Source organism: Puma concolor, chromosome B4 (assembly GCF_028749965.1).
Source record: "Puma concolor isolate L17-30 chromosome B4, mPumCon1.1.hap2, whole genome shotgun sequence".
Taxonomy (NCBI): domain Eukaryota; kingdom Metazoa; phylum Chordata; class Mammalia; order Carnivora; family Felidae; genus Puma; species Puma concolor.
The window spans coordinates 80,619,035-80,629,203 of NC_141673.1; the positions used below are offsets into that span (position 1 = coordinate 80,619,035).

General features: G+C 46.2%; 1 protein-coding gene across 1 annotated transcript in view; it reads right to left on the bottom strand.

The window, feature by feature from the left end:
- Positions 1-4,097, bottom strand: part of FAR2 (fatty acyl-CoA reductase 2) — a 152,341-nt gene extending 148,244 nt beyond the window's left edge. Inside the window, exon 1 of the mRNA XM_086713730.1 lies at positions 3,729-4,097. The gene's annotated coding sequence lies outside the window, so the exon portion shown is untranslated. The remainder of the gene's footprint in view (positions 1-3,728) is intronic.
- Between the last annotated feature and the right edge of the window lie 6,072 nt (positions 4,098-10,169).

Genomic DNA, 10,169 nt, shown 5'->3' on the forward strand with positions numbered 1-10,169 from the left:
GTATGAAAGGAGTCTCCAACCACCCCATTTAGTGCCCCCATTTTAAGACTTTGATATGAGGATTTGACTCATTTCCTCTCACTGTTTTCTTCCTCAACACTTTGGTGTGTGTTGTCATCATACTGGGAATGAAAGCTGGGGTAAAGAGAAGATCTGAGATGAGAGAAGTAGTTAAGGGAGGAGAGTGGGGACAGAGAACTTGCCGAAAGTTTCTCAGTTTCTTCCCTAGTGTTAAAGGAGGTGAAGGACTGGGTGTACTTTACACTGCTAGGCTATGTCCTAGAGTATTTTAAAAATGACTTGCTCGAGATTTGAAAATGTGGATGTTTAGAACTTAAGTGTCAATCATTGACTCAGTTACACATTGTCCAATTTTTGGATGGATTAGACTCAAACATCGTATTTAATTCAGGAAGTATCTTTGGAATCCAAGAAGTTATTCTGCACTTTTACTTGTCAATTCCAATCTTGTCCAAATAATGGTTTTTAAGGAACATGTAAAATACTGAATACCTTAGCTACTTTTTATTTTTCCCCACTAAAATATAAGGGTTATTATAAAAGTTCTGCAACGTTTTTAATGTACTTAACCAACTTTCCTCAAGCTACTTCTGAAACAAGGAGTAGAAGTCAAGCCTTTGTTAGTATAAAATTGTTCAAGGGAAGCAGATGCTTTTACAATTATTACCTTTTTACCTAGTGTATCTTCAGAACTACTTTTTTTTTTTATAAAATTTTTTTTTTTTTAACGTTTATTTATTTTTTTGGGACAGAGAGAGACAGAGCATGAACGGGCGAGGGGCAGAGAGAGAGGGAGACACAGAATCAGAAACAGGCTCCAGGCTCTGAGCCATCAGCCCAGAGCCCGACGCGGGGCTCGAACTCACGGACCGCGAGATCGTGACCTGGCTGAAGTCGGACGCTTAACCGACTACGCCACCCAGGCGCCCCTCAGAACTACTTTTTAGGAGGAAGAGTAGCAGATATTGCCTGCTATCTTTATTCAATCAGTAAGGAAACTGCGCATGAGGAAGAGGGGCTGAACGATACAGGTACGTAGCAGCTAAAGTCCAAGTTTGTGTTGGAGAATTCACCTGAAATGTAGGATTACTATGACATAACTTATGCAGTAAATTCTAGAACAGGATTGTTATGCTGGGATCAGGGCTCGCCACAGAATTTGCAGGATATATAGTATAAAATGAAAATTTGGAGCTCCTTGTTTGAAAATTATTAAGAGAGCTGACAGTGACAGCAGAGCTTTAAAACTAGTGCGGGGCCCTTCTGAGTTCAGAGCCCCGTGTGACTGAGCGGTTTGTTTCCATGAAGCTGGCCCTGCCCAAAGTCTGTGAACGGCTAACATCTGGTTGGGTATCAAGGAGGCTGTGAGCTCCTGAAACCATAGGCAGAATTCCGTGTTAATGTGCATATGTTTGTGCTTCATACCCCATAGCTTTTTATCAGGTTCTCAAAGTGTTCTGTTAACAAAAGCATTAAGAATGCCTCTTCAGGAGTAAAAAAAAAAAAAAAAAAAAAAAAAAAAAAAAATGTTCTCACAGAGCCCAGAGTGTCAGGGAACACCATGCTCCTGGTCACTGTTCATGATCCTTCTGGAGACTGTGCTTGTGAATGAGTGAGTTTTCATGGCTGCACTGGAGTTAAGAGAAAAACAAAGAATTCTTAAGGCTGCCCAGATGTTGCCAGACATACACTCAAAATACATCTTCAGATGACAGGAAAGCAAATGGTGAGATGTTCAAGACGACCATATTCTTCATAAACCCCAACACCATACCCAAACCTGAGCTATTTCATTGATTTTTCACCCGTTTAAAGAAAGCTTCTCCCTCTTCTGTAATTAGATGTCATGTCCCTCCTTTAAATAAAGGAGAAACGCTTCATGGTAAGATTTACCAACTTATGGGGGCGCCTGGGTGGCGCGGTCGGTTAAGCGTCCGACTTCAGCCAGGTCGCGATCTCGCGGTCCGTGAGTTCGAGCCCCGCGTCGGGCTCTGGGCTGATGGCTCAGAGCCTGGAGCCTGTTTCCGATTCTGTGTCTCCCTCTCTCTCTGCCCCTCCCCCGTTCATGCTCTGTCTCTCTCTGTCCCAAAAATAAATAAAAGTTGAAAAAAAAATTAAAAAAAAAAAGATTTACCAACTTATGGTGATTTAGATTACCTATATTTTATGGATAATTACAACCCAATGTTAGAAACTGGGGTAAGGTAGGAATTTGTTAATAAGGCAGGTGCAGGAAATGCCCTCAGAAACAGAAAAAAGAGTCCTATAAAGACCAGCGTCCTGCAAAAACACTACAGATGAAATATTTCAACACCTGAGTCTGGCTGGTAAAACCCCACGGCCATCTACCGGAAGTCTCATGCACAAAGATCCCTAAATGTGGGTTTTGCTGAAAAACCTGCTCTTGCAATTCGAGTGGCTGACTTAAAATTTTATTTAGTCCCTGTGCCGTTTCAGACTAAACGTGCTCCTTAGCCAAATCATATAAATGGAGGTAGAGAGATGAATAATTGAAACCACAGGGTAATTCTCAAATTTCTTTTCCCACAGTGTCAAACTTCTCTTGATGCAGCATCCACAAGAAGAAAAGTACGAGTAACTGAAGTTTCCTGGTCAGTCAGCTGTCCCCACTCTGCCTTTGCTCACGGTACAATGGGGCACGCCACATGATTCAACCAGCCGCTAAAGCCCTCGCATATCCTTGGAGGACCTGGTAGCTCACACGAGGTATCTCATCCGTCAAAGAGTAACTGTTCATAATCCTACCCAACCCAAAAGGTGAAAGAGTAGGAAGCTGGTAGATAGATGGGATGCTTTCCTACAGTTTCTAGGACTAAGCTGGTTAACCTTTTAATTGAATGAAACTGCCCCGGGGGTTCTCTTCCTCGCCAGGGACGTGAGTAGCCTTTCCAGCCTTCCCGCAAGCCATCTACTCCAGTTGGAGTCTCCTGGTACCTTGCTCTGCTCCCCTGCTCTTTCCAAGACGCGCAGGCCACAGGGAGAGGAGGCAAACTTCCAACAGCGGCAGACCCCACCCTAGACGCCCCTGAGCACTTCGGCCTCGGGCTCCCGGCCTCGGCGAGGCGGGAGTGAGAGTGAGAGTGAGAGTGAGAGTGGGAGTGGGAGTGGGAGTGGGAGTGGGAGTGGGAGTGGGAGTGGGAGTGGGAGTGGGAGTGGGAGGGTCCGGACGCGCGGCCAGGGATGGGGCTCAGGGCGAGCGAGCACGCGCTGCAGGGTCGGGAAGCGCGCCGGCTGTCTGCGGCGCCCGAAGGACCGCGGGCAGGGAGCAGTTCCACACGTGGCCTGGAGTCACCGCGCTCTCTTCAGGAATAGCCCCAGGGGCCAAGGAGGCCGCCGCCAGACCGGGCCAGGCGCCTCTCTCCCTCCATCCTGGCTGCCGGGCGCGGCTCCCAGGTTAACCCTCTCGGGCCCTGCGTGGCCCGCCGCCGCTGCCACCCTCTGCGCGCTCCACCTCGGCGGGCAGTAAGCGCCGGCTGACGGCGGGGGGTGGCGGTTGCCAGGGGGCAGAGCCTCCCAAACCTCTTCCTCCGTCCTCCGGGCCGCACGCCCACCCTCCCTCGGGGCCCTTAGGGATCCACCCCCCACCCCCGACCTCTGCGCCCGCGCCTGCCCCCCGGGCTGCCCCCAGCCCGGCGTGGCCTCCGCGGCGTGGGCTCGGCGAGCGCTGGGCTGCGACCCCGGCGTACCTGCTCCTCCGACGCGGTGGGGTTCAACTAGTGGTCCTGTAAATCCCAGTCCTTCCCCGAGGCCCCGGCAGGTACTCCCGCCGCAGGGAGAGCGCTCTCCTCGTTGGGCTCCCAAACGTGACACTCTGTATATCCGGCTCGGAGACTGGGTGTGGGGCGGGAGGAAACCACCCTCCCTCCGACCTTCCCGGTTGCAGCCGAGGCCTCCGCGTGGGGCGCGGTAGCGGCGGCAGCCGGAGCCCGGGGCGGGAGGAGGGCGCGCGGCTGGCGAGGGCCTTTACAGGCCTCCGGGAGACGGCATCGTGCGCGCAGGCCCGCCCCGCGGCTTCCATTCATTCAGCACCCAGCACAGCCGCTCGCTATTACTCCCGGGCTTTTTTTTTTTTTTTTTTCTCCTTCATTTTTTTTTTCTTTAATCTGTGGGTGAGGGTAAAGGGAGCTAGAAAGGCGCCCCTCTCTGGTCTGAAAAAGAAGAGCTCCCACACCTTGAGAAAGAAAGAGGAGGAGGGAAAGAGGAGGGAAAAGAGAGACCCAGAAAGTCTAAGGTTCTGGTCTGAACGCTTGGAGGACACACCTTTCCCCATCAACCCTAGTAGAAAAGACAGGCTCAAATCCGAGTTCACTGAGGTTCTGGGTACCACACACTCCGTGGGAGGGATGTTCTTGTATCTGCTCCAGACTCTGCGGAGGCGCCCTGCAATGACCGACCAGCGCAGTGTCCTAAAAATCCAGGAGGGGTGGAGGCACGCTTTACTCATACCCAGGGTTTGGAGGGCAGACATCAGGCTCTGCCTGCGTAAGGTGCGAGTGGGAGTGGGCAGGTGGAGAGGAGACTAGAAGGGACCCGAGATGCGGGCTGCGGGAACAGCTGCGCGCTAGCTTTGCTCAGCAGCGCTTCAACAGATTAAAGGAGAGAGAGAGAGAGAGAGAGAGAGAGAGAGAGAGAGAGAGAGACGTTTTGCTTCCTTAGCCTGGTAGCTTTTTGCAGATACGGTTTGGTCATTGTTAACAGTTAAACGGAAAAACTGGATCCGTTGTCAGGGAAGACTTGTAGAGGGATGGACAGGCAGGGGAGTCAGCCGTCCTCAGCGAGGAAGTGCTGAACGCAGGCCAACGCCCAACCTACTTCCTCGAACACGGTGGAAGGTAACTTCCCAAATAAATATGGTGTGTTAAGAGGAGCCAAAAAGGAATATTGCCCCGGAAGCTGTCTTCACATATCCTCATTCCAACAGTCGTCATACAAATAAAGAAATAAAATTTAATTCATGAAGGTTGGAATTAATGAAATGAGTGATTTCTTGCATTAAAAAGAATTCACTTCCCATCTTGAATCCTCTTCCACTGGGCTCTCTTTGATTAAATATGGCAAGCAAAGTGTGTAGCCTAAAGACACTCTGACTAATTTCCTCTGGTGACTGCCTGCAAGTAAGAGAAAAAGAAAAAGTTAGGATCAAGTAAATACACTGTTACCCCTTCCCCCACTGTAGAATACATCTGCATGTGTTCTAAAAACCTGTATGACAGTACTTGAAATGATACTGTCAAATGATGGTGAGAATATGTTGAAATCCCTTATCACACAGCAGATAGAAGGTAAATTGTTACAACTTTTTGGAAAGCAATTTTGCAATACATTTCCAAGGCATAAAATGTTTCGTCACTCAAAATGTTCTTATTGTTCTGAACCTTGTGATAAAGGAGTCCCATTTCTTAGAATATGTCCCAAGGAAATTGTGGTAGACTCTGGGTCTAAAGTTGTCTCTTGTCTAGCAAGAGAGTGGCACACAGGATGAGAAACGAGAAATGGTTAATGTCCCGGACAAGACAAGAGCCCGGAACAAGGGGCCTTGCCCCATTTTTATTAGGATCAGAAGGCTTACAAACATGGTGATGGACGTGATGGACGTGCACAAAGAGACAATGAATCTGTGAACGTTCACTTGGGGATGTGAGGGAAAGGGGGGTCTTGAAGATATTTGGGGTTAGGGTTTTGTGTTAATTACAAAACAAAATCTGGGTGCCAGGCAGTTGGGAGGAAGGTTGTTTACAGCGAACATGAGGCAGCACCTCTGTTTATCTTAGCTAGCCTAGGGGGATGAGGCAGATAGGGGAAATAGCCTTAGAATTGACAAGGCACCTTTTCTTTTGTTAACCATCTCTACTCTGGGCAGCTTCACCTGCTGCATACATAGGTCCATAGTCCAATTCACCAATTTACCTAACCTGGCCCTATCCTCCTATGAAAGCAGCTTTTCTGCCATAGTACTAAATTGGGAGTGCTTCCACCCTGAACATCTAATCTTGTTTATTTCATATACCTATGTATTAGGCACCCTTGTGCCCATTCCTATTTTAGGCATTTGCCCCTTCCTTTCTATTCTGGGGGCTCTGCACCCCCTCTTTATTTTGGGGTGCATTTGCACCTCCCTATTCTTGGGGTGCAAATCTGGTTTGCCCAAACCCAGGTGTGAGCATTTTATGGCTTTGTATTTCTTTATGCCTTGTTAACCCATTGGTATAAGCCTGGGGCATTCCTAAGCTTATCCCCTACAGGAAATACCCACAAAAAAGGGAAATGCCATATGGACAAAGTTACAGGTTTATTACAGCATTATTCATAAAGTAGAAAATAAACAGACTTTCAGTGGAATGTTGGCAAATAAAATGCAACATTATTATAGATTACAAAATTGTAATTTGATTATCAGCATTTCAAATGACATTTATGTGTACATGATGTATTCGTCCACCGGCTGCCATATTGAAACCCACAGAGTGAGCGGCTAAAACAACAGAAATGTATTGTCTCACAGTTCTAGAAGCTGGAAGTCCAAGAACCAGTGTCTGCAGGGTTCTTCCTGTGAGGGCTGTGAGGAGAATATTTCAGACCTCCCACCTAGCTTCTGGTGGTTCAGTGGTAGGTTTTGGCTTTTCTTGGCTTGTGGAAATATAATCTTTGCCTTCATGTTCACATGGTGTTCTCCCTGATGTCCAAATTTCCCCTTTTTATAAGGACACTAATAATATTGAATCAGGACTCATCCTAATGACTTCATCTAAACTTAACTGATTACATCTGCAACAACCTATTTCCAAATAAAGTCACATTCTGAGGTACTTGGGGTTAGGACTCCAACATATGATTGGGGGAGTGGCTGGAAAAGGGCAGATTCAGCCCATAACAGATAATAACAAAAACAGACAATGTAGTAGGTTGGTAGGTTAAATAGTGACTCCCAAAAGATATGTCATGGTGCAAATCCCAGGGTTCCAAAAATGTTACCTTATTTGAATGAAAGGGTCTCTGTAAATGTAATGCTAAAGATCTTGAGAGTAAATCATCCTGGGTTATCCAGGTGGGCCCTAAATCCCATAGCAAGTGCCTTGATAAGAGAAAGACAAAGGAAGATTTCCAACCTGGAAATCTGTTGGAAAAAGAGATATAAAGAAAAGGCAGAGATTGGAGTGATGAGGCAAAACAAACAAACAAAAATGAAGACCAAGGAAAGGAAGGAATGCTGACAGTCACTGGAAGCTGGAAGACAAAAGGTAGGATTTCCCCCTAGAGCATCTGCAGGGAGCATGACCCACACCTTGATTTCAGACTTCTAGCTCCAGAACCGTGAAAAGAAATCAGCTCTTGTGGTTTAAGCCACCAAGTTATTACAGTAGCCCTAGGAAACGAATATAAGAATGTGTTTGTGGTAGAATGCTACATATTTGCTTTTTTGTTTTTTCTTAAAAGAGAGATACATGCATCAAGACCTTTTCAAGTGGGGCATCCTGGTGGCTCAGTCGGTTAACTGGCCGGTTCTTGATTTTGGCTCAGGTCATGATCTCATGGTCATGGGATTGAGCCCTGTGTCAAGCTCTGTGCTGAGCCTACATCCTGCTTAAGAGTCTCTCCCTTTCTCTCTACCCCTCCCCCACTCGTGTGCCCTCTTTCTCTCTCTCAAAAAAGATAAAATTAAATTAAAAAATAAAATTATAAAAAAAGACCTTTCAAGTGGGTATTTTAATAGAGTTATCTTAAAATTCTCATTCACTTTTGAAGGAATAGGCAGGGGACATGCTAATGACTTCATCATCTTGTGAAGTAAACCCTCCAGTAGTCTCAAGTGCAGCTAAAACTACAAAGTGTTCTGATTTGGTGAAATGTGTTTTTTGTTCTGGACCCTCACACATGGTGCACGTACAACTCCTGCTAATACAAATTCAGCTCCACGCCAGTTTGATTAGAAGCCAGTCTTCAGCGTTTTATCTCAAAATCACTGTTGCTGATGGTCAATGTTGAGACATAGGCTATTACAAGACTGACCTCTACTTTCAAAGCCTTTTCTCCCTCACCATTGCTCAGTGACTTGCCATTTTATTCAACCCCATAAAACCAATGTTTCTTTGTAAATCTTCCTGGAAGTTTCTGTTTATAATGCCAAATACTTACAAAATCTGCCAAACCAAAAATAATATGTCAGATCATTCTAATGACACTGTAAAGTGGGAGGTTGAGAATAAACAAGTGTTCCAAAAGAATGCTATCTCTTTAAACACATGCTGTTTCTGTTGACTAATAGTATTAAGGATGCAGACATTTGATTTTTATCTACAGTAGAATCATAAAAATACCGTGTTCTGGAACTAGAAAGCTAGTCCTTTGGGCCCACTATCTTACTTTGGAGTGGAAGCCTAGACTTTATGTCTTGTCTATGGTGGCTGTGTTAGTTTTCCATTGCTGCGTGGCCAATCACCAGAAACATAGTGCTTTAAAACAATACCCATTTAGGGGCGCCTGGGTGGCACAGTCGGTTAAGCATTCAGCCAGGTCACGATCTCGCGGTCCGTGAGTTCGAGCCTCGCGTCGGGCTCTGGGCTGATGGCTCGGAGCCTGGAGCCTGTTTCTGATTCTGTGTCTCCCTCTCTCTCTGCCCCTCCCCCGTTCATGCTCTGTCTCTCTCTGTCCCAAAAATAAATAAAAGTTGAAAAAAAAATAAAAATAAATAATAAAAAAACAAACAAACAAAAACAATACCCATTTATTATCTCAAAATTTTGTAGGTCAGTCATCCAGACATGAAGTGACTGGGTTCTTTGCTCAGGGTTTCACAATGCTGAAAGCCCAACGTCAGCCTGGACTCTGATATGCTTTGTGACTGGGGTCCTCTTCCAAGCTCCTCATTGGTTGTTGACAGGGTTTAGCTCCTTGCAGCTATAGGTCTGAGGGCCCTGTTGTTGTTGTTGTTTTTAATGTTTATTTATTTATTTTTGAGAGACATAAAGAGAGAGACATAGAGACAGAGGGAGAGAGAATCCAGGCAGGCTTTGTGCTTTCAGCATGGAGCTGGATGTGGGGCTTGATCTAATGAACCCTGGGATCCTGACCTGAGCAGAAATCAAGAGCCAGTCACTTAGCCAACTACACCACCCAGGCACCTCTGTTGGCCAGGGTTTGCTTCCAGCTCTTAGAAGCTGTCTTCTGGTCCTAACCATGTACACTCTCACAGCATTTTTGTTTGCTTATGTTTTTAATTGCTTATTTGTTTACTTTGAGAGAGAGAGAGAGAGAGAGAGCAGGGGAGGGCAGAGAGAATGGGAGAGAGTCCCAAGCAGGCTCCACGCTCCAGGCTCCAGGCTTCATATCAATACAGAGCCCGAAGCAGGGCTTGAACTCATGAACCACCAGATCATGACCTGAGCCAAAATTAAGAGTCTGACACTTAGCCAACTAAGCTGCCCGGGCGTCCTTTGTTTGCTTCTTTAAAACCAGAAGAAGAAAATATTTCTCTCTTTAAATCTCTAACTTTCCAATCTTCACATAACTTAACAGCTGAAATTATGTGAGGGCCACTTAGGATGGCCTCCCTTTTGAGTAACTCAAAATCAACGGACTCAGGCTCTCACTTTCACTGTATAATGTACTCACAGGAGTGAAAGCCATCATGGGCAGAGTCCCACCTGTTTAAGGGGAAGGGGTTATACAGAGCACATACACTGGAGTGAGTGTGTGAGTTTGGAGGCCATCTCAGAACCCTGCCACTCTCTCACTCACTTAGATGGTAGATGGCAGCAGCATCAGCAACAGAGCATTACTTCCTACTCTACTGAGATGTTCGTTTTGCATGAGAAAAATTGTTCATTAACTGGCCATTTTATGAAGCAGGTAGATATGGATTCTACCTTTTTTTTCTGTTTTTAAATGAGAGAGAGAACAAGAATAAGTGGGGAAGGGCAGAGAGAGAGGGGGACAGAGAATCCAAAGCAGGCTCTGTGCTGACAGCAGAGAGACCAATGTGGGGCACGAACTCATGAACTGCGAGATCATGACCTGAGCCAAAGTCTGACACTTAGCCCACTGAGCCACCCAGGCGCCCCCCAACTTTTTTCTTGTCTTTTTTTTCCTGTGTAGATATATAGGTCTTTAAAAATTATATAACATTTTTA